The sequence below is a fragment of the Oncorhynchus nerka genome, linkage group LG20 (genome assembly GCF_034236695.1).
Source record: "Oncorhynchus nerka isolate Pitt River linkage group LG20, Oner_Uvic_2.0, whole genome shotgun sequence".
Lineage (NCBI taxonomy): Eukaryota > Metazoa > Chordata > Actinopteri > Salmoniformes > Salmonidae > Oncorhynchus > Oncorhynchus nerka.
This window is the reverse complement of record NC_088415.1, coordinates 30,658,155-30,685,672: the sequence shown is the minus strand read 5'-3', so window position 1 is coordinate 30,685,672 and position 27,518 is coordinate 30,658,155. Positions and strand designations below refer to the sequence as shown.

At 43.0% G+C, this 27,518-nt stretch overlaps 1 protein-coding gene across 3 annotated transcripts in view; it reads left to right on the top strand.

Annotated features, from left to right (window-relative positions):
* The first annotated feature begins 11,831 nt into the window (after positions 1–11,831).
* Positions 11,832–27,518, top strand: part of LOC115102273 (guanine nucleotide-binding protein G(I)/G(S)/G(T) subunit beta-1-like) — a 57,899-nt gene continuing 42,212 nt past the window's right edge. For all 3 annotated transcript variants that reach the window (XM_029622049.2, XM_029622053.2, XM_029622054.2), the window contains exon 1: positions 11,832–12,201. The gene's annotated coding sequence lies outside the window, so the exon portion shown is untranslated. The remainder of the gene's footprint in view (positions 12,202–27,518) is intronic.

Here is a 27,518-nt window from a genome sequence, read left to right as displayed (position 1 = left end):
CCATAGCCGATGTGAGTAAGATCTTTAAACAGTTTAACATTCAGACTGATTACTCAGATGCATACTCAGAGCATGCGCCGACCAGTTGGAAAGTGTCTTCACTGACATTTTCAATCTCTCCCTGACCCAGTCTGTAATACCTACATGTTTCAAGCAGACCACCATGGTCCCTGTGCCAAAGAACACCAATGTAACCTGTCTAAATGACTATTCCCTTAGCACTCACATCTGTATCCATGAAATGCTTTGAAAGAATGGTCATGGCTCACATCAACACAGACACCCTGGACCCCCTCCAATTCTCATACCACCCCAACAGATCCACAAATTATGCAACCCACACTGCCCCAACTGGACATAAGGAACACCTACATGAGAATGCTGTTCATTGACTACAGCTCAGCGTTCATCACCATAGTGCCCTCCAAGCTCATACTTAAGCTAAGGACCCTGGGACTGAACACCTCCCTCTGCAACTGGATCCTGGACTTCCTGACGGGCAGCCCCCATATGGTGAGGGTAGGCAACAACACATCTGCCACGCTGACCCTCAGGACAGGGGCCCTTCGGGGGTGCGTGCTTAGTCCCCTCCTGTACTCCCTGTTCACCCACGACTGTGTGGCTGCACATGACTCCAACACCTTCATTAAGTTTGCAGAAGACAAGAAGGGGGTAAGCCTGATTACTGACGAAGATGAGACGGCCTATAGGGAGGAGGTCAGAGACCTGGCAGTGTGGTGCCAGGACAACAACCTCTCCCTCAACATCAGCAGCTGATCGTGGACTAAAGAGAATGGAGGGTCGAGCAGGCCCCCATTCACATCGACAGGGCTGTAGTGGAGCGGGTTTGTGAGCTTCCTCGGTGTCATCAAATCAATCAAATGTATTTATATAGCCCTTCTTACATCAGATGGTATATCAAAGTGCTGTACAGAAACCCAGCCTAAAAACCCAAACAGCAAGAAATGCAGGTGTGGAAGCACAAAACCTAGGAAGAAAAACCTAGGAAGAAACCTAGAGAGGAACCAGGCTATGAGGGGTGACCTCTTCTGGCTGTGCCGGGTGGAGATTATAACAGAACATGGCCAAGATGTTGAAATGTTCATAAATGACCAGCATGGTCAAATAATAATAATCACAGTAGTTGTCGAGGGTGCAACAAGTTAGCACCTCAGGAGTAAATGTCAGTTGGCTTTTCATAGCCGATCATTTCCTCCAAGAAGCTAGCCAGAAACTCCAAGAAGCTAGCCAGAAACTAGCCAGAAGCTAGCCAGGAGCTAGCCAGAAGCTAATCCAGAAGCTAATCAGAAGCTAGTTCAGAAGCTAGTTAGCTTCTTTACTGGCAAATCGTTAGTATTCAGCTAACCACGGTTTGTGGTCATCAGCTATCCTTTAGCTCGAAAATCTATCGCCAGTTTTGTACGGCGCAGCGCAGCGCGGCTCGGAACATACCGGACCAATTTTTCTCTCCATGTCCCTGGATTTCAACTGCTCTCTGGACATTCATACCTGGATCTCACAGCTAGCTAGCTGCTATCCGTGTGACTATCGGCTTTCGTCGATTCCGGAGCAAACATCAATTATTCCGGAGCTAGCCAGCTCCGTCAATCACTCCTGAGTTCCATCAATCACTCGTGGGCTGCAGTCACCTATCCGGACCCGTTTTACTGCCTACGCAGAGCCCCACCGGGCCTTCACAACTGGACTGCCGACGTTATCTACCCGAAGGAGTTATCCGGCTGGCTCCTCCGTCGCGACGTTACCTGAACGCCCATCTGCGGCCTGCTAACCGTTAGCTGTCTTACCGGCTGCTATCTGAATAGACAATCGGACAATTTATTTATTTTATTATTATTATGTTTTCTTCTTGGGCCTCTATAACTATATCTATTGTTTTAATTTATGGTGTTGTTGTGTGATTTGGATTAATCCCCTCTACCACACGGAACCCCACTAATCTACTGACGGAACGCAAGAGGTGGCTAATAACAGACCTCCATCCTATGCTAGCTTGCTACCGGTGGCCTGGCTAGCTGTCTAAATCGCCGTGACCCCCAACCAACCTCTCCACTCACTGGACCCTTTTGATCACTCGACTAAGCATGCCTCTCCTTAATGTCAATATGTCTTGTCCATTGCTGTTCTGGTTAGTGTTTATTGGCTTATTTCACTGTAGAGCCTCTAGTCCTGCTCACTATACCTTATCCAACCTATTAGTTCCACCACCCACACATGCAATGACATCTCCTGGTTTCAATGATGTTTCTAGAGACAATATCTCTCTCTTCATCACTCAATACCTAGGTTTACCTCCACTGTATTCACATCCTACCATACCTTTGTCTGTACATTATACCTTGATGCTATTTTATCGCCCCCAGAAACCTCCTTTTACTCTCTGTTCCAGACGTTCTAGACGACCAATTCTTATTGCTTTTAGCCGCACCCTTATTCTACTCCTCCTATGTTCCTCTGGCGATGTAGAGGTGAATCCAGGCCCTGCAGTGCCTAGCTCCACTCCTATTCCCCAGGCGCTCTCTTTTGATGACTTCTGTAACCGTAATAGCCTTGGTTTCATGCATGTTAACATTAGAAGTCTCCTCCCTAAGTTTGTTCTATTCACTGCTTTAGCACACTCTGCCAACCCGGATGTTCTAGCTGTGTCTGAATCCTGGCTTAGGAAGACCACCAAAAATTCTGAAATTTTAATTCCAAACTACAACATTTTCAGACAAGATAGAACTGCCAAAGGGGGCGGTGTTGCAATCTACTGCAAAGATAGCCTGCAGAGTTCTGTCCTACTATCCAAGTCTGTACCCAAACAATTTGAACTTCTACTTTTAAAAATCCACCTCTCTAAAAACAAGTCTCTCACCGTTACCGCCTGCTATAGACCACCCTCTACCCCCAGCTGTGCTCTGGACACCATATGTGAACTGATTGCCCCCCATCTATCTTCAGAGCTCGTGCTGCTAGGCGACCTAAACTGGAACATGCTTAACACCCCAGCCATCCTACAATCTAAACTTGATGCCCTCAATCTCACACAAATTATCAATGAACCTACCAGGTACCTCCCCAAAGCCTTAAACACGGGCACCCTCATAGATATCATCCTAACCAACTTCCCCTCTAAATACACCTCTGCTGTCTTCAACCAAGATCTCAGCGATCACTGCCTCATTGCCTGCATCCGTAATGGGTCAGCGGTCAAACGACCTCCACTCATCACTGTAAAACGCTCCCTGAAACACTTCAGCGAGCAGGCCTTTCTAATCGACCTGGCCGGGGTATCCTGGAAGGATATTGATCTCATCCCGTCAGTAGAGGATGCCTGGATATTTTTTTTAAATGCCTTCCTAACCATCTTAAATAAACATGCCCCATTCAAGAAATTTAGAACCAGGAACAGATATAGCCCTTGATTCTCCCCAGACCTGACTGCCCTTAACCAACACAAAAATATCCTATGGCGTTCTGCATTAGCATCGAACAGCCCCCGTGATATGCAGCTGTTCAGGGAAGTTAGAAACCATTATACACAGGCAGTTAGAAAAGCCAAGGCTAGCTTTTTCAAGCAGAAATTTGCTTCATGCAACACTAACTCAAAAAAGTTCTGGGACACTGTAAAGTCCATGGAGAATAAGAACACCTCCTCCCAGCTGCCCACTGCACTGAAGATAGGAAACACTGTCACCACTGATAAATCCACCATAATTGAGAATTTCAATAAGCATTTTTCTACGGCTGGCCATGCTTTCCACCTGGCTACTCCTACCCCGGTCAACAGCACTGCACCCCCAACAGCAACTCGCCCAAGCCTTCCCCATTTCTCCTTCTCCCAAATCCGTTCAGCTGATGTTCTGAAAGAGCTGCAAAATCTGGACCCCTACAAATCAGCCGGGCTAGACAATCTGGACCATTTCTTTCTAAAATGATCTGCCGAAATTGTTGCCACCCCTATTACTAGCCTGTTCAACCTCTCTTTCGTGTCGTCTGAGATTCCCAAAGATTGGAAAGCAGCTGCGGTCATCCCCCTCTTCAAAGGGGGGGACACTCTTGACCCAAACTGCTACAGACCTATATCTATCCTACCATGCCTTTCTACGGTCTTCGAAAGCCAAGTCAACAAACAGATTACCGACCATTTCGAATCTCACCATACCTTCTCTGCTATGCAATCTGGTTTCAGAGCTGGTCATGGGTGCACCTCAGCCACGCTCAAGGTCCTAAACGATATCTTAACCGCCATCGATAAGAAACATTACTGTGCAGCCGTATTCATTGATCTGGCCAAGGCTTTCATCTCTGTCAATCACCACATCCTCATCGGCAGACTCGACAGCCTTGGTTTCTCAAATGATTGCCTCGCCTGGTTCACCAACTACTTCTCTGATAGAGTTCAGTGTGTCAAATCGGAGGGTCTGCTGTCCGGACCTCTGGCAGTCTCTATGGGGGTGCCACAGGGTTCAATTCTTGGACCGACTCTCTTCTCTGTATACATCAATGAGGTCGCTCTTGCTGCTGGTGAGTCTCTGATCCACCTCTACGCAGACGACACCATTCTGTATACTTCCGGCCCTTCTTTGGACACTGTGTTAACAACCCTCCAGTCAAGCTTCAATGCCATACAACTCTCCTTCCGTGGCCTCCAATTGCTCTTAAATACAAGTAAAACTAAATGCATGCTCTTCAACCGATCGCTACCTGCACCTACCCGCCTGTCCAACATCACTACTCTGGACGGCTCTGACTTAGAATACGTGGACAACTACAAATACTTAGGTGTCTGGTTAGACTGTAAACTCTCCTTCCAGACCCATATCAAACATCTCCAATCCAAAGTTAAATCTAGAATTGGCTTCCTATTTCGCAACAAAGCATCCTTCACTCATCATGCTGCCAAACATACCCTTGTAAAACTGACCATCCTACCAATCCTCGACTTTGGCGATGTCATTTACAAAATAGCCTCCAATACCCTACTCAACAAATTGGATGCAGTCTATCACAGTGCAATCCGTTTTGTCACCAAAGCCTCATATACTACCCACCATTGCGACCTGTACGCTCTCGTTGGCTGGCCCTCGCTTCATACTCGTCGCCAAACCCACTGGCTCCATGTAATCTACAAGACCCTGCTAGGTAAAGTCCCCCCTTATCTCAGCTCGCTGGTCACCATAGCATCTCCCACCTGTAGCACACGCTCCAGCAGGTATATCGCTCTAGTCATACCCAAAACCAATTCTTTCTTTGGCCGCCTCTCCTTCCAGTTCTCTGCTGCCAATGACTGGAACGAACTACAAAAATCTCTGAAACTGGAAACTCTTATCTCCCTCACTAGCTTTAAGCACCAACTGTCAGAGCAGCTCACAGATTACTGCACCTGTACATAGCCCACCTATAATTTAGCCCAAACAACTACCTCTTTCCCAACTGTATTTAATTTATTTATTTATTTTGCTCCTTTGCACCCCATTATTTTTATTTCTACTGCACATTCTTCCATTGCAAAACTACCATTCCAGTGTTTTACTTGCTATATTGTATTTACTTTGCCACCATGGCCTTTTTTGCCTTTACCTCCCTTCTCACCTCATTTGCTCACATTGTATATAGACTTGTTTATACTGTATTATTGACTGTATGTTTGTTTTACTCCATGTGTAACTCTGTGTCGTTGTATATGTCGAACTGCTTTGCTTTATCTTGGCCAGGTCGCAATTGTAAATGAGAACTTGTTCTCAACTTGCCTACCTGGTTAAATAAAGGTGAAATAAAAAAATGAGAGTATCTCTACCGCTCCTGCTGTCCCTAGAGAGTTGAAAACAGCAGGTCTGGGACAGGTAGCACGTCCGGTGAACAGGTCAGGGTTCCATAGCTGCAGGCAGAACAGTTGAAACTGGAGCAGCAGCACGGCCAGATGGACTGGGGACAGCAAGGAGTCATCATGCCAGGTAGTCCTGAGGCATGGTCCTAGGGCTCAGGTCCTCCGAGAGAGAGAAAGAAAGAGAGAAAAAGAGAATTAGAGAGCATACTTAAATTCACACAGGACACCGGATAAGACAGGAGAAATACTCAAGATATAACAGATTAACCCTCCTAGCACCCCTACACATAAACTAATGCAGCATAAAAACTGGAGGCTGAGACAGGAGGGGTCAGGAGACACTGTGGCCCCATCCAATGATACCCCCGGACAGGGCCAAAAAGGCAGGATATAACCCCACCCACTTTGCCAAAGCACAGCCCCCACACCACTCGAGGGATATCTTCAACCACCAACTTACCATCCTGAGACAAGGCCGCGTATAGCCCACAAAGATGTCCGCCACGGCACAACCCAGGGGGGGAGGGGCGCCAACCCAGTGTCCACATCCCTAAGGATCTATCATGGTCCAAACACACTAATACAGTCGTGAAGAGGGCACGACAATGCCGCTTCTCCTCAGGAGGCTGAAAAGATTTAGCATTGGCCCTCAGATCCTCAAAAGGTTCTACAGCTGCACCATTGAGAAGATATTGACTGGCTGCATCACTGCTTGGTATGGCAACTGCTTGGCATCTGACCGTAAGGCACTACAGAGGGTAGCGTGTACGGCCCATTACATCACTGGGGACAGCTCCCTGCCATCCAGGACCTCTAAATTAGGCGTAGTCAGAGGAAGGCCCTAAAAATGGCCAAATATTCCAGCCACCCAAATCATAGACTGTTCTCTCTGCTATCGCACGGCAAGCAGTAACGGAGCGCCAAGTCTAGGACCAAAATGCTACTGAACAGCTTCTACCCCCGAGCCATAAGACTAACGAACAGTTAATCAAATAGCTCCCCTGACTATTTGCATTGACCCCCCTATTTATTCATGTTTTTCTGACTCTCTTGCACCGGCTCAATGCACACTCACTGGGCTCTACTCACACATACTTACACTGACACACATACACACACAAAACACACACGCATATTGACGTCACACATTCACACACGGACACGCTTTCACACTCTAACATATAGAGAGTAACAACAGTGTATGTGAACTCTGTATATTATCTATCCTGATTGCCTATTCATTACCCCTACGTACATATTACCTACATTACCTCGTACCCCTGCACATTGACTCGGTACCGGTACTCCTTGTATACTGTATATTCTCGTTATTTTGTGTTACTATTTACTTTTTTTATTTTGTTCAAATTTATTTTACTTTTTAGCTCTGAATTGTTGAGAAGGGGCTCATAAGTAAGCATTTAACAGTAAAGTCTACACCTGTTTTATTCAGCGCATGTGACAAATCACATTTGATTTGACCTGGTAGAAGGGCTGTGCTTGCCAATGTAACACACACACACAATCCTCACCTGTAACAGGACTCTAGAGAATTCTGATGCATGGGTAGGATGACATTTTAAATTCTCAGAATTAGTATAGCTTTACATGATTATAATTGCTGTCTCGAGCTACTAGCAAAAAATGTATTTTAAAATTTACTAGAATGAAGCATTTGCAAATGAAATTCTCCTGTCTGCAATGCAGAGCAGACATACCCCAGAGACCGGGTAGGGTAGTAGACAATGCCTGGTTATACAGAATTATTGTTGATCTTAATGAACTTCAGCTCCTGGAGAGGGATATGTTGATGCTCCTGTCTCCCCGCCGGAGGGTCACACTGTGGGAGGGCAGAGGCTCTCTCTCTTTCTCCCCTGGGTAATGGACGAGGGGATATTGTGTTCCAGGTCTCTAAGTAACGTCTTAACCCACTGAGCATCAGCCCTTCCTCTGAGCGCTATCACACACACAAGCTGCTGCCTGCTGGTGATAATGAGTAGATGGATATTTTCCCCTACAGACAGAGCTGGGATAGCTAGGTCCCCTGACAATTTTTGTTTTCACTGGTACTTCTGTTTTCTCTATTAAAGTTCACAAGGTAAATTGAGGACTTTTGTGTGTTTATCGTGAACCGTGAACATATGAATTTGCCTAGGTCATGATGACCAACACCTGTAGAGCTACTTTGGATAACAAATGTGGAGGTGGTGAGCCTCCACTAATCTAGGCCCTATCAGATAACAGCTATCCGAGTCCAACCCAACACAAATCAAATGTTATTTGTCACATGCGCCACGTGTAGACTCTACTGTGAAATGCTAACTTACGAGCCCTTTCCCAACAATGTAGAGTTAAAAAGTAAGAAAATGAGCAAAAAACGAAAGGAAATAGTAACACATTAAAATAACAATGATGAGGCTATATACAAGGAGTACTAGTACAGAGTCAATGTGGAGGGGTACGAGGTGGTTGAGGCAATAAAATGAGCTCCAAAAGTATTTGGACAGTGACAAATGCTTTGATGTTTTGGCTCTGTACTCCAGCACTTTGGATGATACAATGACTATGTGGTTAAAGTGCAGACTGTCAGCTTTCATTTTAGGGTATTTCCATCGATATCGGGTGAACTGTTAAGAAATTACAGCACTTTATGTACATAGTCTCCCCATTTTAGGGGACCAAAAGTATTGGGACAAATTCACTTACAGTGCATTTGGATGGTATTCAGACCCCTTGACTTTTTCCACAATTTGTTACGTTACAGCTTTATTCTGAAAGTGATGAGGAAAACAACGTTTTAATCCATCTACACATAATGACAAAGCAAATTCTTTGCTAATTTATATATATTTTTAACTGAAATATCACATTTTACATAAGTATTCAGACCCTTTACTCAGTACTTTGTTGAAAGACCTTTGGCAGCGATTACAGCCTTGAGTATTATTGGGTATTACGCTTCAAGCTTGGCACACCTGTATCTGGTGAGTTTCTCCCATTCTTCTCTACAGATCCTCTCAAGCTCTGTCAGGTTGGATGGGGAGCGTCGCTAGACAGCTATTTTCAGGTCTCTCCAGAGATGTTCGATCAAATTCATGTCCGGACTCTGGCTGGGCCACTCAAGGACATTCAAAAACTTGTCCAGAAGCCACTCCTGCATTGTCTTGGCTGTGTGCTTAGGGTCGGTTTCCTGTTGGAAGGTGAACCTTCGCCCCAGTCTGAGGTCCTGAGAGCTCTGTAGCAGGTTTTCATCAAGGATTTCTCTGTACTTTGCTCCGTTCATACTTCCCTCGATTCTGACTAGTCTTCCAGTCCCTGCTGCGGAGAAACATCCCACAGCATGATGCTGCCACCACCATGCTTCACCGTAGGGATGGTGCTAGTTTGCCTCCAGATGTGACGCTTGGCATTCAAGCTAAAGACAAATCTTGGTTTCATCAGACCAGAGAATCTTGTTTCTCATGGTCTGATAATCCTATAGGTGCCTTTTGGCAAACTCCAAGCGGTCATGTGCCTTTCACTGAGGAGTGGCTTCTGTCTGGCCACTCTACCATAAAGGCATGATTGGTGTAGTTCTGCAGAGATGGTTGTCCTTCTGGAAGGTTCTCCCATCTCCACAGAGGAGCTCTGTCAGATTGACCATCGGGTTCTTGGTCACCTCGCTGACCAAGGCCCTTCTCCCCCGATTGATAAGTTTGGCCGGGCGACCAGCTCTAGGAAGAGTCTTGGTGGTTCCAAACTTCTTCCTTTTAAGAATGATTTAGGCCACTGTGTTCTTGGGGACCTTTAATGCTGCAGAAATGTTTTGGTACCCTTCTCCAGATCTGTGCCTCAACAGAATCCTGTCTCGGAGCTCTACAGACAATTCCTTCGACCTCATGGCTTGGTTTTTGCTCTGACATGCACTGTCAACTGTGGGACCTTCTATAAACGGGTGTGTGCCTTTCCAAATCATGTCCAATCAATTGCATTTACCACAGGTGGACTCCAATCACGTTGTATTAACATCCCAAGGATAACAGGATGAACCTGAGCTTAATTTCGAGTCTCATAGCAAAAGGTTTGAATACTTATAAAAATAAGGTATACCTTTTTTATTTTTGTAAATTTGCAAAAATGCCTAACCCTGTTTTCGCTTTGTTATTATGGGGTATTGTGTGTAGATTGAGGATTTTTTTGTGATTTAAACATTTTTGGGATGCATTTGCTGTTTGTTTTGGTTGTGTTACAGATTATTTTGTGACCACTAGAAATAAGTGGTAAATAATGTATTGTCATTTTGGAGTCACTTTTATTGTAAATAAGAATGTTTCTAAACACTTCTACATTAATGTGAAAGCTACAATTTTTACAGATAATCCTGAATGAATTGTAAATGATGAGTGAGAAAGTTACAGAAGCAGAAATATCATACCCCCAAGACATGCTAGCCTCTCACCATTACAATAACAGGCGAGGTTGGCATTTTTTAGGGGGTATGATATTTATGCCTCTAACTTTCTCATTCAATGTGGCGGTGTTGAAAGCTGAACTGTAGTCAATGAACAGCATTCTCACGTAGGTGTTCCTTTTGTCCAGGCGGGAAATTGCAGTGTGACAGAGATTGCGTCATCTGTGAATCTGTTGGGGCATTATGCGAATTGGGGTGGGTCTGGGATGATGGTGTTGATGTGAGCCATGACCAGCCTTTCCAAGCATTTCATGGCTACAGATGTGAGTGCAATGGGGCGATAGTCATTTAGACAGGTTACCTTGGCATTCTTGGGAAAAGGGACTATGGTGGTCTTTCTGAAACATGTAGGTAATACAGACTGGGTCGGGGAGAGAGTGAAAATATCAGTGAAGAGACTTGCCCACTGGTCAGCGCATGCTCGGATTACGCATCCTGATAATCCCTCTGACCCTGCAGCCTTGTGAATGTTAACCTGTTTAAAGGTCATACTCACATGGCTATGGAGAGCGAGATCCCACAGTCATCCGGAACAGCTGGTGCTCTCGTGCATGGTTCATCAAAGCGAGCATAGAAGGTATTTAGCTTGTCTGGTACGCTTACATCGCTGGACAGCTCACGGACGGATTTCCCTTTGTAATCCATGATAGTTTGCAAGACGTGCCACATCAGACGAGCACCAGAGCTGGTGCAGTAGGATTCGATCTTGGTCCTGTACTGACCTGTTGCCTGTTTGATGGTTCGTCGGGCAGTGTAGCAGGATTTCTTATAAGTGTCTGGATTAGTGTCCCGCTCATTGAAAGCGTCAGCTCAGTGTGGATGTTGCCTGTAATCCATGGCTTCTGGTTGGGATATAAACATATGGTCACTGTGGGGATGATGTTGTTGATGCACTTGGTAATGAAGCTCGTGACTGATGTGGTAAATTCCTCAATTCCATCAGATGAATCTCGGAACATATTCCAGTCTGTGCTAGCGAAACAGTCCTGTATCTTAGCATCCGCTTCATCAGACCACTTCCTTATTGAGCTTGCCACTGGTACTTCCTGTTTTAGTTTTTTTTGTGGGTAAACAGGAATCAGGAGGATAGTTATGGTCAGATTTGCCAAATGGAGAGCTCTGTATGCACAACTATATCGCTGAAATCAGAATACTAGAACATTTAGAATACCAGCAAATCATGAAAACACAATTTGTTGTCCAGCCTGCCTGACCAGCCAGAGCCTTTATTGACTACTTCCCTAAATTGCCCAGCTGTACCGTCTTACTTTAGCTAGAGTAGACTGGTGGTTGTCAAGTAGTAGTCTATCTTGTTTGTTTTATCACAAAAAAATGCTATAAGGTTCATGAATGGAATTTCAAGGGAGTACAAACTAAAATATGAAAATACAATATTTTGAAGCGGGATATTTTTCTCGTATTAAACTACATCAATATTGTACCAAATCCCCCAAATGATCAGATTTTTGAAACGACGACGACCCTTTGTCGTGCGCTATGACGTAGCCGTAACGTGGGGTTTCCTAGAGCTGAGAGCAGGGTTACCGCGCCCATCTCTGCTGTTTGATGGCCGGGGGAAGCGTTTGAGATACTGGTGGTGTGAAGAGAGAACAGGGGAACTACGGTGGGAAAGACCAGAAGGATAGTTAGAAGATTGGAACGAGACTGTTGTGAAATACAAGACCACCCATAGACTCTCAAACGCAGTGTTTTTCCACAAAGCGTTGGTTTAGTAGGGTGAACATTTCCTCATCTTTGTACCGGTGTTTCTCCTCTTGGCGGATCGAAACCTCTGTTCGGGGAGTGCCACTCCTCGATAGCTTGCTAGATCTAGTCTGTGTATTAGCTAGGTGGAGAGGAGTAGATCTTCGCTGTTTCCAGTCAATGCGATATAAACAACGGATACCCTCGACTGAAACGGGTAAGTAAGTTATGAGTTGGGACGCATTAATGTCAACTTATTTTTCTAAACACGTAGCTAACTTCTGTAGCTAACATTGTCTGGGGTGCCTAGCTAGGAAGCTAGGCGGAAGGGGTTAAATTGAGTTGAGTGACTCGCTGGTTGAAGCTAACGGGGTGTGGGTAGGTAGGTAGTTGGAAAAGCACAAAACACACTTTATATTATTCGATGTTGTACTTATTTGAGTTGTGGTTGTAGGTAGTCACAATATAACTAACTTTATGCAAAGTTTTTATTATGGTGTGGTTTAGCTATTTGCCATGGCTTAGGTTTTGCAATACCAGTGAGTGGGCTAGCTAGCTGGCAGCTAAATGTAAGCCTCCAAGCTAGTGGAACTTAGCTTCTTTCGTAAGATCACTAGTTAAAGCTAGTTAACAAAACTGTCAACGTCTGAATTTGAGTTGCACTGTTTTTCACGCATCTAACAAAATGGCAAACGTAGCTAGTTAACTAATATTCAGTCTAATTGGCTTTTGTAAATCAAGATGATTGTGTTAGACGTTTGCTGACATTCCTAGATAACAAGCTTGCTAGCAAATTAGCTACATCCAACCACCTTAAATACTAATTTAGTTAACTAAGTTATACCAAATGTCATAGATGGTGATGCATAATGTTTTAATGCATCTGACATTTTACCAATGATTAAGTGGTCATATAATGCATAGAGGATTTGTGCGTTATAATACAACTGTAACAAGTAACGTTAGGTGGTAATAGGAGACGAAAAATGGCTATTTCAACATCACTGGAGCCGAAAGCTAACTAGTTAGCTATCAGTGCACCCCCACGCACACTTTTTCGTAGTCCATAACACAGGCGGAGACGGTATAGAAAGCCATACTACTTCCTACGTTTGCAATTAGCAAGAAGCTTGACATGTTTCCGATTGTGCGTGTGAGCCTGCAACAGTAGCCAACCAAGATGGAGCTGCTGCTGTTGGGTTTAGGCTGGACACATTCGACACCTATCGCCTAGTTTGCTAGCTATCTGTTTACGTTGTCATTCGCTGAACAGCCATTATGTCAGCCAGCCACCAAATGATCTTGCGTCACAGTTAGCTATCATATCTGGCGTGATAACTATGGTGGTACAAGATTATGGCCTTAATACACCTAAAATCAGCAACAAGTTGTCTATTAATTTATGACGAGCTAGATATTGCATAAATCAGCCCCCTAACGTTATATTGCTAACTAGTAAGCAGTATGTTTAGCCAGCTTGCTACTTTATTAGTGTACGGGCTGGCAGCATTTGATTGGCCTTAATTTGATATACAGAGGAAGTAAATTAACGTTAATTGGATTTCTACAATCTGTTCAACCTGGCCATAGGTTTTACTGTACAAGTGGTTACACCGAATAGCCATACCTCTGTCCGCTCCAGTGTGAATGGTCTTTCATGGAGTAGACTAGAGGAAATGGGTAACGAGGAAGCAGCTAATCCTGTTACTTTCTAGAATTGAAAAGAAAGTGTAGGGAGGGGATTTTTTTTATGTCAACATTTACAAGCGGCAAACATTCTAAACGGGGCTTTTAGTTTTGTCGAACCAGAAATTGTCGTCATATGTTGAGAACGAGTAACAACAATGTTGCCATTGTGAATCGCTGGTTGAAAGAACTCGCATATTTGTTACATTTTGAGACTATAGGACGCCACCAGGTTCAGTTTTCCAATATAGTTATTTGATGTTCCATACTATCTTTGTCACGTTAAATATTTTCCGTTTTTCAAAGGGGATATTTGTAATTTCTGGTTCACAAAGATGAATTAATCTTGCTAGTTCGCTTCCCTCCTTGAATGAATGGGTTCCTGTATTCAGGGCCCAAGCAGCTGCAACGTACAAGATGGCGTTCAAAGCCCATTTCCACACCGCTTTTTTTTCTGGCTGAAAGACATCAGCCCAGCTTCGGCTGGATTCAGGGGTACCATAATATATATCGATAATTGTGGTTAATAAACATACATTTGAGTAAATATATTAGTTTCTGAATCATGTATAAATTATACAAATTATATAAAAGAGAGGTGTTTTTCAACTGTGGGATGTGGGACAACATTTAGGTGGACGGTTGTAACGTTAGTACATCTCGAATATTAGCCAGTGAGTAGCTAAATTCAGTAATCTACAAATATGTATTAAAATCTTATTTTGCTTGGTACACAAAAGCACTTGCGCTTTAGCTGTTTCATTTTGATGTAAAGTATTAAGGTAGTACGAGTATATGGCAGCTTATATTTAAGTGTATGTATGTATCAAGGTAACAATTTAAGATATAAAGATTTAATGTATTTGTATTTTGTACTGATCAGCGAGCTTGTAGTTCAGGAACCTTTTTTTACCTTCATTTTATTTTATTCTTTACATGTATCCAAATGGAACCATAATACTTGCGGTTTCTGTGTACTTTAAATGTCAGTGGGCTAGTCCTTTACCATTGTCACATTTTGAGTATAGGCTACCCTACTTCATGTATCTTTTTTACTTAAAGAACTTAATGTGACTTGGAGCAAAACATGCTGTGTTGGCACTAGCCATGGATGAAAAGGGCATTGTAAGGATTTGTGGACACTTGATTTATAAAATATCATATTACTTTCAATAGAGGGATTGGCCCGATTGCCAACTCCATAACTAACCCTTTTTTTAGCAGTTCTGGGTGCCTGTCTCTCAAAGTTGTAGGATATTATTTGCTGAACGTGGATGCGTTTTTCATTTTTTTTGCTGCACTTAAACATAAATTCATGAATCCTCCCCACATGTCTACACCTTTACACAGTACTGGCCATCCAGCAGATTGAAGAATGTATTCACTTTTATGGCTGTGCCAGGAGATTAAGTGATTTAACTGTAGTCCTGGAATAGTCGTCACCTAATTTCTCAGTCTTACTCACAGGAATCTGAGCTCCACTGTGGTTTCTCTCACCATGCAAGTGTGATTGAGTCTAATCAGTGACTACAGTATTCAGGCCTGCAGGCTCTCTCATCGCATAGCTCTCATCCCATTACTTGCTTACAGGTCAGAACACCACACTACACACAACACACCGGCAGTAGAACATAAGATGCTTTGCACACATCCACACACTACTGCCCCCTCCTATTCAGTGTCAGTCTCAAGTAAGCTGTTGACAAAAATATTTTCACTCGTGTCAATGTGCACATTTCATTTAAACTGCGACCCCGCTGTAACCTTATATCATCCACTGCCTCGTGTTGACATCTGGCAGGAACTGTGCCACTCTGTAACACATGACATCTCACAATGTCCAGGAGGGTGAACCGGGAGTATGTCTATACATATAGTGCCATTCATGGAGACTTTAGTCAGTGTCTCCCAGACTAGCAGAGTTGACACTTCAGATGACGGTCATACTCACTAACATTCGCCTTTACAATCAGGTTCCAGAAGCACAATCAGAATGTGGCGTTTGGCCTCCTGGCCAAACTTGTTCACCTGAGAGATGACACTAGAATGAGCATCACTATCAGGGGATGAGCTGAATTATCTGTCCTTTGTAAAGCAGGAGGGATATTTAGTTATGTTTTATACAGATTTTCATCCCCCTGGATTTCTGTGAGCGCATGGTATGAATGGGATTAAAATCTTAGTTTTTGGATTTCAGCTTTTGGGATTATGGGGCTTGGTCAGTGATAGTGCTGATTTTCCTCTTTTCCTATGATCCTGCTTTTAGCCATATGGAATTTCTTACTATTACAATATCATGCCTTCACTGTTATGACTGGGGCTGCCACGGCCAGACTAGTTGGGATCATCTCTCGGTGAGATGTTGGTTTCTTACTTATTTACACCCTTCATTTGACCATACAGTTGTTGATTTAGGATATCTGCTTTGCATAGCTATATTGTGAGTTGTCATATCATTTGTGTTCTTTGTGCTTTATAACAATGATGACACTCATTACATTAAAAGATAAACATACAAGTCTTGGTATGATTTGTTTACATTAAAGGTAGACTCGGCGATATGACGTGGGTCAAATAAACAGCATAGTGGGTCAATTTCCGCAACATCTAAAAGCTTTGAAGCGCAAGGCTCAACTTCTCTACTGTTTTGGTCCCGTGGTTGCCACGCTGTAACGGCGTGAAGCGAACCCGTGCACATGCGCAGATACTGTGTGTGACTTTGTGAGTGAAGTCTCATCTCGCTCGTCTCAATATCTGCGGTGCTGTTCATGGCAATGTTATTTAGCTGAGTCTACCTTTAAGAATGTGTTCTTATTGGGGAAATATTTAAGGGCCCAGTGCAGTACCTTTTTTCTTCCTGTGTTTTATATATATTTCTACACTGAGTTTGGAAAAATTACCAGGTGGTAATTTAGTTAATAGACCAATAAGAAAGTTCTAAACCCCTCTGTCAATAACAGCCAGTTTTCCCCAGACAACCCCCACACTGTCCTAGCAAAGATTTGCTTGAGAAATGTATCTTTGCTAAGAAGCTATTTTTGTTTATTTTTCACAATTTTAATTGAAAACAATCACATTAAAGTACTTGATTCTTACCCAGAACTGATTTTATATTAAGATAGACTCCATTGGACCTTTAACTTAGCAGCCCAGTACTTGGGGTTGAGAAACTCCAATGGACATTAACATCCCTCGGTAGGCGGGACACCGCTCATGAGCAGAGATTTCCTGTCAGACTAGACTATTCTCTCCTGCTGTGTCTTTCTGTCTTCCATGTTCCTCACTCCATCATTTTAGCACAGTCGAACAAGATCACCCAGGACAGGGAGCAGCTGTTTGACTGCTAATATTGGGCTCACTTACTTCAGCGGCCAAACTGCCAGAACCATGTAATTCCAATAGATTTCCCAGACAAATCCTTTTCCTTGCTTGTGGCCTTACCCCCTCCTCAACCCCACCTGCAGTGCAGGTTGACAGTCCGTCTTTACTTTAGGGTTCAAAGGTGAGCTGCCTTGTCCTGTTTGGCCAACTCTGATCCATTTACACCGGTGCTAATGATTCTGAGATTCTATGCAGTTGAATATCTCAGGTACCACCCAGTATTTTGCACTCACTCCCTAAATCCATCTCCTCTCTCCATTCCCCTAAGGGTCACAACACGGCCAACCTAACGTAGCAGGCGTAAAAGAAACGCCTGAGCAGAGTTAATTTCTCTTTCTGTTCCTGACTAGAGGGGAAAAAACTGTGGGGGGTACTCTTCAAACAAGCTCTCGCTCTCCTCTTTTCTCTCTCTCCTGCCTCTCTTCTCTCTGCTGTATGACTTGGCCGGTTCTGTGGGGTGTGCCCAGAGAAAAGGACACCCTGGTTATTCTGGGCAACCCAGGTGTCTTGTTACAGCTGATTTATGGAATGTCCAGTGACTGAAAACAGACAGATTTACTAGATTGACTAGTGTGACAACTACCTTGTGTTATATCATTTTAGTTGTCAGCAACATAATCTGCAATTCTGTCCTATGTTTTACCCGAGGACAAACATGTCCTTTGTCAATATGTTTCCTCTTCTATTTGTATTGCTAGTGCTCCCAATGTGTCTGATAACCTCTAGCAAATCCAATCCACATAGTTTCGGTTAGCCGTACACCAGTAGAACTGTTGTGGTAACTGTTCCGCTCACAAGCTAGTTTGGTTGAAGGTCCACGCTGTATGGCCCTGGTTTATCAGGGATGACTGCACGGCTGAGGGCCACTATGTTTTGAATAGTCAAAGTGAGTGGCGACAGGACTGTTATTGACCCCTCTACTCCTATGTCGTTGGTCGTTCCACTGCTATGGAGTCCTGTCAACCTGAAACAGCACTTTGCATGGGGAACCTCAGGGCTCTGCTTCTTTGAATAAAGGCCTCTTGCTTTCTATTTAGATTTGACTGCCGGGGGGAAATGTCACCAAACCAGAATTCTGAGCCTTTGATAGGAAGGCGGGGAGTGAGTTTTTATATGACAAAGAGACACAGTAAGTCGCTGGAATAAAAAGGACTGGCTGGCTGTCATGTGACACTTCACACATACACTTGTTCCTCTCTTTTTGGGGAGAATCTGGGAGAGAGAGCGGGAGGAGGGGTAAATGTATTCATGCAATCAAAGGAGTGTATTTTTCTTTTTAAACAGTCATGCTTTTGGCTTTGGGCAAGCTTGACCTGATTTTTTGTTTTTCTGATATGGAAAAGCAAGTTGGGCATGTGTCACAAGCACAAACTACACCTTTTTTGTTTATGTATGTTTGGATGTAAAAAGTGGTTGAGTTGTGTTTTTTTGTCTTTATCAGACCGGTCTGGCTGTTACCATGAGCATTTGACTGTTTTCCCCTAATCCTCCCTTAATGACTGCCTTCACGCCATGGCATTTGGAGTATGTCTGCCAGCACGGGCGCTATCCTGTGGAACCTGTTTGACTCCAGCCTCATGCTCAGGGACGATGCTGCAAGTTGGGGGAGGGCTGGGAGGCCAAGGATGGGCCTGCCAGGCTGCAGAGGTGAGGGGTGCCTGAGAATTTAGGAGCTAGATGGCAGGTGAAGGGTTACGTACACTCCCAACAGCTCCATTTCTCACAAAGGAAGGGGTAACTTATTTTGTATGTTTTTCTTTGCTTCTCAGGGCGTTGTTATATTGTTTCCCTGTGTTATTTGATGTATTCTTTTGTATTTTAACTATTTGCTGTTCTAGCAGGCAGAAATACAACCGGTATGAAACTTGTCATACTAGATGTTCACTGTATATACAAAAGTATGTATATACAGAAGACAACCCTTCAAATAGTGAGTTTGGCTGTTTCAGCCACATCCGTTGCGGACAGGTGTAGAAAATCGAGCACACCGCCATGCAATCTCCATTGACAAACATTGGCAGTAGAATGGCCTTACTGAAGAGCTCAGTGACTTTCAACGTGGCATCGTCATAGGATTCCACCTTTCCAACAAGTATGTTTGTCAAATTTCTGTGCTGCTAGAGCTGCCCCGGTCAACTGGAAGTGCTTTTATTGTGAAGTGGAAATGTCTAGCCACAACGGCTCAGCTGAAAGTTACAGATTGTAATGCAACAAAATAGGAAAAACGGCAAGGGGGATGGGTACTTTTGCAAGGCTCTGTATCTGCCTGCTTGAATGGCAATAGCACACCTACCATTTCCTCCTGCCCCAGCCTCCCTTCCTAGAAACTTGTGGCATCATGGTATGTTTCACGAATCAATCAATTAAACTTTACTGCCACTCCCATCAATGTGGTGTATACCTTCAGGTGTTTTCCACAGAAAGCAGAGGTTTGCATTGATAGCTAAAACATAATTGTATACCATTGCTTTTCTGCATTTAGGCGATTTCAAAAGCCATTAGTATTTTTAGGCCTAATGAAAATAATGCCAACCTTCCAGCCAACTGACTGAGGATGGACAGCTTTTCTATGCACGTGCATCATATAACAAACATGTGCCTAAGTATACAGTATGTGTGCTGTCATATGTTGGACCTCCTAATGCTTTAATTGAATTGCTTTAATTGAATTGCGTTATCCTCCCCAGATCTGTTCTGAAGTCAGCCCCACGGTTCAACAGCAGAGGATGCTTGTTTATCGAAGCCACAATTCTAACCATAGTGGGGTTCTTCGACCCAGTTGTCAGGGAATTTTCAAGGGCATGAGTTGCTGTACAGGTGTAGCTGCTGAGGTGGAAATGCTTTTGTGTAGACTGTATGGAGTCCTGATGCTAGTGTCCCCTGTGAATGGGACCTTATATGATGGCCAACCCATCCCCTCTATCCCCATCAGTCAATCACCCCTGAGGTCCTGACTTACTGACTTCAATGGGACTCATTTCACATGTATTATTATTATAATATGTTCAAAGGATACTTGTGCTGGACCCTTGTATCAACGTGCACACAAGTAAAAGCATTGTGTGACCATCTTTAATGTTATGCTCTCAATTGTACCAAGACTCTCAGTCAATTAATTATTAAGTGAATGAGAAAAGTTATATTTGGTGCAAACAGTCACAAAACTCTGAATCACCATTAGTGAGGCTACCAGCATTGGTAGAAGTGCTGATACTGTAGTCTAGGCCTAGTATATTGCAGAGGCAGGCCGTAAGACTGATTAACACTAACACACTGCAACTCTGGATATATAGATTTATACAATCAACATCCAAAAAAGAGGAACCCTGTCACAAAAATGTATTCATTTAAATACAGCTATATTATTTTGGATGCTATATCGATATTTTGAGTCAAAGTATTGGTTAACATTTTTTAAATATATAGTACCAGTCACAAGTTTGGACACACCTACTCATTTAAGGGGTTTTTCTTTATTTTTACTATTTTATACATTGTAGTTTGTCTTCACTATGAAATAACACATGGAATCATGTAGTAACCAGTGTGTTAAACAAATCAAAATATTTTATATTTGACATTCTTCAAAGTAGCAACCCTTTGCCTTGATGACAGCTTTGCACTTCTTGGCATTCTCTCAACAAGCTTCATGGGGTCGTCACCTGGAATGCATATCAATTAACTTATGACTGCAATCCCGTTAACGGGAGCGATATGACAACAGCCAGTGAAAGTGCAGGGCGCCAATTTCAAAACATCAAATCTCATAATAAAAATTCCTCAAACATACATGTATCTCATACCATTTTAAAGTTAATCTTGTTAATCCCACCACAGTGTCCGATTTTAAAATATGCTTTACAGCAAAAGCACCACAAACGATTGTTAGGTCACCACATAGCCACAGAAAAACACAGCCATTTTTCCAGCCAAAGATTTTCCAACCAGTCACAACCACAAATAGAGAGAAAATTAATCACTAACCTTTGATCATCTTCATCAGATGACACTCATAGGACTTAATGTTACACAATACATGTATGTTTTGTTTGATAAAGTTCATATCAAAATATGAGTTTACATTGGCACATTACATTCACTAGTTCCAAAAACATCCAGTGATTTTGCATAGCCTCATCATTCAACAGAAATACTCATCATAAATGTAGATGATAATACACATGGAATTATATCTATACCTCAACCGCTCTGTCAGATTTTTAAAAAACTTTAGTGAAAAAGAAACGCATGCAATAATCTGAGACGGCGCTCAGAAGTCAAAATCACTAGCCGCAATGATTTCGTCAACATAAACAAGAAATTACATGATAAATATTCCCTTTGATGATCTACATCAGAAAGCACTCCAGGAATCCCAGGCCCACAATAAATGTTTGATTTGTTCGATAATGTCTGTTATTTATGTCCAAATACCTTCTTTTGTTAACGCTCATTCTGGTCAGCGTTACATCGGACAAAAACTTTTAAAAGTTATATTACAGAAGAAATATTTCAAACTAAGTACAGAATCAAACATTAGGATGTTTTTAACATATAGCTTCAATAAAGTTCCAACCGGAGTATTCCTTTGTGTCTTCATGAGCAATGGAACGCAAGTGGATACCATGAGGAATAAGCGCGATCAGAAAATTGCTGACTGCCAGACACCTGACAGATTCTGCACTCATTCACTCCCACAACACCATAGAAGTCTCATTCAAGTTTCTATCGATGGTTGACATCTAGTGGAACCCCTAGGCAGTGCAACATTAATATCTCAAGGGGATTTCATTGGGGACTCTGGTGAATACATGCAAAGCTCAGATTTCTCACTTCCTGTTTTGATTTCTCCTCAGGATTTTGCCTGCCATATGAGTTCTATTAGCGCGCACCCCGCTAACTAGCTAGCCATTTCACATCAGTTACACCATCCTAATCTCGGGAGTTGATAGGCTTGAAGTCATAAACAGCTCAATGCTTGAAGCACAGCGACGAGCTGCTGGCAAAACGCACGAAAGTGCTGTTTGAATGAATGCTTACGAGCCTGCTGGTGCGTACCACCGCTCAGTCACACTGCTCTATCAAATCATAGACCTAATTATAACATAACACACAGAAATACGAGCCATAGGTCATTAATATGGTAGAATCTGGAAACCATCATCTCGAAAACGAGACGTTTATTCTTTCAGTGAAATACGGAACCGTTCCGTAGTTTATCTAACGGGTGGCATCCATAAGTCTAAATATTCCTGTTACATTGAACAACCTACAAAGTTATGTCATAATTACGTAAAATTCTGGCAAATTAGGCTGCCCAAACTGTTGCATATACCCTGACTCTTGAGTGCAATGAACGCGAGAGAAGTAACACAATTTCACCTGTTTAATATTGCCTGCTAACCTGGATTTCTTTGAGCAAAATATGCAGGTTTAAAAATATATACTTCTGTGTATTGATTTTAAGAGAGGCATTGATGTTTATGGTTTAGTACAGTCGTGCAAAGATTGTGCTTTTTCGCAAATGCGCTTTTGTTAAATCATCCCCCATTTGGCGAAGTTGGCTGTCTTTGTTAGGAAGAAATAGTCTTCACAGAGTTTGCAGGCAATTTTAACTAAAAATGTAGGTTTAAAAATACCATCGCTCAGTCAGACTGCTCTATCAAATCATAGACTTAATTATAACACACAGAAATGCGAACCTTCGGTCATTAATATGGTCGAATCCGGAAACTATCATCTCGAAAACAAGACGTTTATTCTTTCAGTGAAATACGGAACCGTTCCGTATTTTATCTAACGGGTGGCATCCATCAATCGAAATATTCCTGTGACATTGCACAACCTTCAATGTTATGTCATAATTACGTAAAATTCTGGCAAATTAGTTCGCAATGAGCCAGGCGGCCCAAACTGTTGCATATACCTTGACTCTGCGTGCAATGAACGCAAGAGAAGTGACAAATTTCACCTGGTTAATATTGCCTGCTAACCTGGATTTCTTTTAGCTAAATATGCAGGTTTAAAAAATATACTTCTGTGTATTGATTTTAAGAAAGGCATTGATGTTTATGGTTAGGTACACATTGGAGCAAGGCAGTCATTTTTCGCAAATACGCACCACATCGATTGTATAGTAGGCAGGACACGCTCGATAAACTAGTAATATCATCAACCATGTGTAGTTAACTAGTGATTATGATTGATTGTTTTTTATAAGATAAGTTTAATGCTAGCTAGCAACTTACCTTGGCTTCTTACTGCATTTGCGTAACAGGCAGTCTCCTCGTGGAGTGCAATGTAATCATTACATTTACATTTAAGTCATTTAGCAGACGCTCTTATCCAGAGCGACTTACAAATTGGTGGTTAGAGCGTTGGAATAGTTAACTGTAAGGTTGCAAGATTGAATCCCGGAGCTGACAAGGTAAAATTCCTTCATTCTGCCCCTGAACAAGGCAATTAACCCACCATTCCTAGGCAGTCATTGAAAATAAGAATGTGTTAACTGTCTTGCCTAGTTAAATAAAGGATCAATAATTGTTATGAAAACCTAGTGGCTACTCATTTCAGTATAGTGATTTCTTTCCTATAGAATCTGGAGTTCACCCTTTCCTCTGACATGTTGTAGTCAATCGGTCTCTTCCCTTAGTGCAAAATTGTGAAATGTGTTGCCTCACATGTAAGCATGCCAATGACTATATGTAGTTTAGGTCCAGGCTGTAGTGTGTGTGTGCTGTCTCCAGAGTGAGTTTCAGCAACAATCATGCATGTCAGTTTCTGCTAATGTCTCCAGTCATAGTATGTAGTAGAATTGCAATGCGTTTTATAAAAAGGACAACATTTTCCTGTGCAAAGAAAGAAGAAATGTAGCCTCTATAGCCTACCCAGTGTTTTATGCTAACAGTGGGTGATTTAATATTAGCCTAAATTGACTATCCAATAATCGCATTTGGAATTGTAGGCCATCTTGCATAAGTTTGCAAATGTGAGGGTGCATGGAAAATTTGCTTCCCAAACCTGAAACCCACATGCCGCCTATGTTAGAATAAATACCCACATTAACTTTTCTTCAGCCAACAAGACAAGTAACGAAGAGCTAAATCACTAGCCTGTCAATCTACTATCCCACATAGTAGAAAAGTTGACCTATTCTATTGGTCAGCTTGTCGTTCTGTGCGAGACAGAAATGGCCTATTCCAAACAGACTGTTGGACAGTTGAGGGACGATCAATCCCAAATTCATACAACCAGTAGGCCAAGGCTAAAGCAATGAGGCTCATGCAATACATCAGAACGTTTAGCATTAATTGTTGATAACCTATTATTTCTTCACATTGTATGCGTACAAGGCAGTAGGCTACACCCAAATGTTCATCCATAATGCAATTAGCGGGAAAACAATTTTTCAATTGATTATATGACTAAGATATTGCCTTTACCCGGTAGCCAATGAAAGAAAGTTGATTTGAAAACCAATAGAACATGAGCGAGAGAGGCTACTGGTTTCAATTGCATATGGAAGTCTTTATAAAATTTCCTGTACGTTTGTTTGATTTTGGCTAGGGTACTTAGAATGTAGGTAGCCCAAGACATGCCTCATAATTTGTAGTAAAACATTCAAGTTTCAAACAATTAAGTAAACTCAGCAAAAATAGAAACGTCCCTTTTTCAGGACCCCGTCTTTCAAAGATAATTTGTGAAAATCCAAATAACTTCACAGATCTTCATTGTAAAGGGTTTAAACAATGTTTCCCATGCTTGTTCAATGAACCATAAACAATTAATGAACATGCACCTGTGGAACGGTCGTTAAGACACTAACAGCTTACAGACGGTAGGCAATTAAGGTCACAGTTATGAAAACTTAGGACACCAAAGAAGGCCTTCTACTGACTCTGGAAAAACACCAAATGAAAGTTGACAGTGAGAGGACATTTCTTTTTTTGCTGAGTTTATAACAGAGAACAGGGACCGATCATCCTGCACAAGCCAGCCATGGTCAAACACTGGAGTTTTGCTTTCAGACTGGTCAGATAGTCGTCTAGTCACCTGTGAGACTCTTTTGGGAGGATGCGCTGTCGCCTCTTCCGCTGGATGTTTCAACAAGGAGAGCCAAGTGCAGCAAAGGAAACACCCTTTGAGAGGAAACGCCTGTTTTAGAAACTCAACACTGCACTTCCTGGGGTAGAGGCAGTGTGCTGACATGCAACAAACCAGTGGCTGCATAATCAATGCTTGGAGTTTGTCAGAATTTGTGGGTTTTTGTTTGTCCACCCGCCTCTTTAGGATTGACCAAGTTCTCAATGGGATTGTCTGGGGAGTTTCCTGGCCATGGACCCAAAATATTGATGATTTGTTCTCCGAGCCACTTAGTTATCACTTTTGCCTTATGGCAAGGTGCTACATCATGCTGGAAAAGGCATTGTTCATCACCAAACTGTTCCTGGGTGATTGGGAGAAATTTCTCGGAGGATGTGTTGGTGCCATTCTTTATTCATGGCTGTGTTCTTAGGCAAAATTGTGAGTGAGCCCACTCCCTTGGCAGAGAAGCAACCCCACACATGAATGGTCTCAGGATGCTTTACTGTTGGCATGACACAGGACTGATGGTAGCGCTCACCTTGTCTTCTCCGGACTAGCTTTTTTCCGGATGCCCCAAACAATCGGAAAAGGGATTCATCAGGGAAAATGACTTTACCCCAGTCCTCAGCAGTCCAATCCCTGTACCTTTTGCAGAATATTAGCCTCTACCTGAGAGAAGTGGCTTCTTTGCTGTCCTTCTTGACACCAGGCCATCCTTCAAAATTCTTTGCCTCACTGTGCGTGCAGATGCACTCACACCTCTCTGCTGCCATTCCTGAGCAAGCTCTGTACTGGTGGTGCCCCGATCCCGCAGCTACATCAACTTTAGGAGACGGTCCTGGAGCTTGCTGGGCTTTCTTGGGTGCCCTGAAGGCTTCTTCACAACAATTGAACCGCTCTCCTTGAAGTTCTTGATCTGATAAATGGTTGATTTAGGTGCAATCTTACTGGCAGCAATATCCTTAACTCACCAGGCAAGGAGGGCATTAATCAGAGAGGCAACAAAGACCAAAGATAATCCTAAAGGTGTAAAGCTCCACAGTGGAGATTGGAGTATCTGTCCGTAGGACCACTTTGAGCCGTATACTCCACAGAGCTGGGCTTAACGGACGGAAGAGTGGCCAGGAAAAAAGCTGTTGCTTAAAGAAAAAAATAAGCACACACGTTTGGTGTTTGCCAAAAGGCACGTGGGAGATTCTCCAAACGTGTGGAAGAAGGTACTCTGGTCAAATGAGACTAAAATCGAGCTTTTTGGCCATCAAGGAAAACGCTATGTCTGGCGCAAACCCAACACCTCTCATCATCCCGAGAACACCATCAACAAGGTGAAGAATGGTGGTGGCAGCATCATGCTGTGGGTATGTTTTTCATTTGCAGGGACTGGGAAACTGGTCAGAATTGAAGGAATGATGGATGGCGCTAAATACAGGGAACTTCTTGAGGGAAACCTGTTTGTCTTCCAGAGATTTGACTGGGATGGGGGTTCACCTACTAGCAGGACAATGACCCGAAGCATACTGCTAAAGCAACACTCGGGTGGTGTAAGGGGAAACGTTTAAAGGTTCGGAATGGCCTCGTCAAAGCCCAGACCTCAATCCAACAAAGTTGTGATCCTTAACATTCAGAAAATCCCTAAACAATTTTTTACAATTAAAATCCCAATTCAGTTATCACAAAACATATTTTCTGTGTTATAGCTGATAGGCTGTAAAGGATTGGGGAAGATGTGTAGTTCAAATAAAACCAGAAAGTAAGAGGCAAACTTTAGGTTTCCTTGGTGAATTTGCAAGACTTGGCAAGATGCAGATTACCAAAACATATGAGCATGCTTCTGCCCCGCTCTCCCTAACGCTAGCTGACAGGGGAAAAAATACAGAATATTTTACGCCTGAGCAGAATTCTGTCGAAGGGTGAAAACCTGATGTGGCACTTTGTTTAACAGTCTGAAATGTTATCTATTGTCACTATCGTCGTGTTACTGTACCTGCGTTCTATGTCTGTAAAGGATTGTGGTACACTACCGTCTGGCCATGGAGTGCTGCAGAGATGGTTGTCCTTCTGGAAGTTTCTCCCATCTGAGAGGAGCTCTGTCAGAGTGACCTTCAGGTTCTTGGTCACCCTGACCAAGGCCCTTCTCCCCCGATTGCTCAGTTTGGCCGTTCGGCCAGCTCTAGTAAGAGTCTTGGTGGTTCCACACTACTTCCATTTAAGAATGATGGAGGCCACTGTGTTCTTGGGGACCTTCAATGCTGCAGAATTGTTTTGGTACCCTTTTCCAGTTGGATCTCTACAGAAGTTTTGGCTTGGTTTTTGCTCTGACATGCACTGTCAACTGTTGGACCTTTATAGACAAGTGTGCCTTTCCAAATCATGTCCAATCAA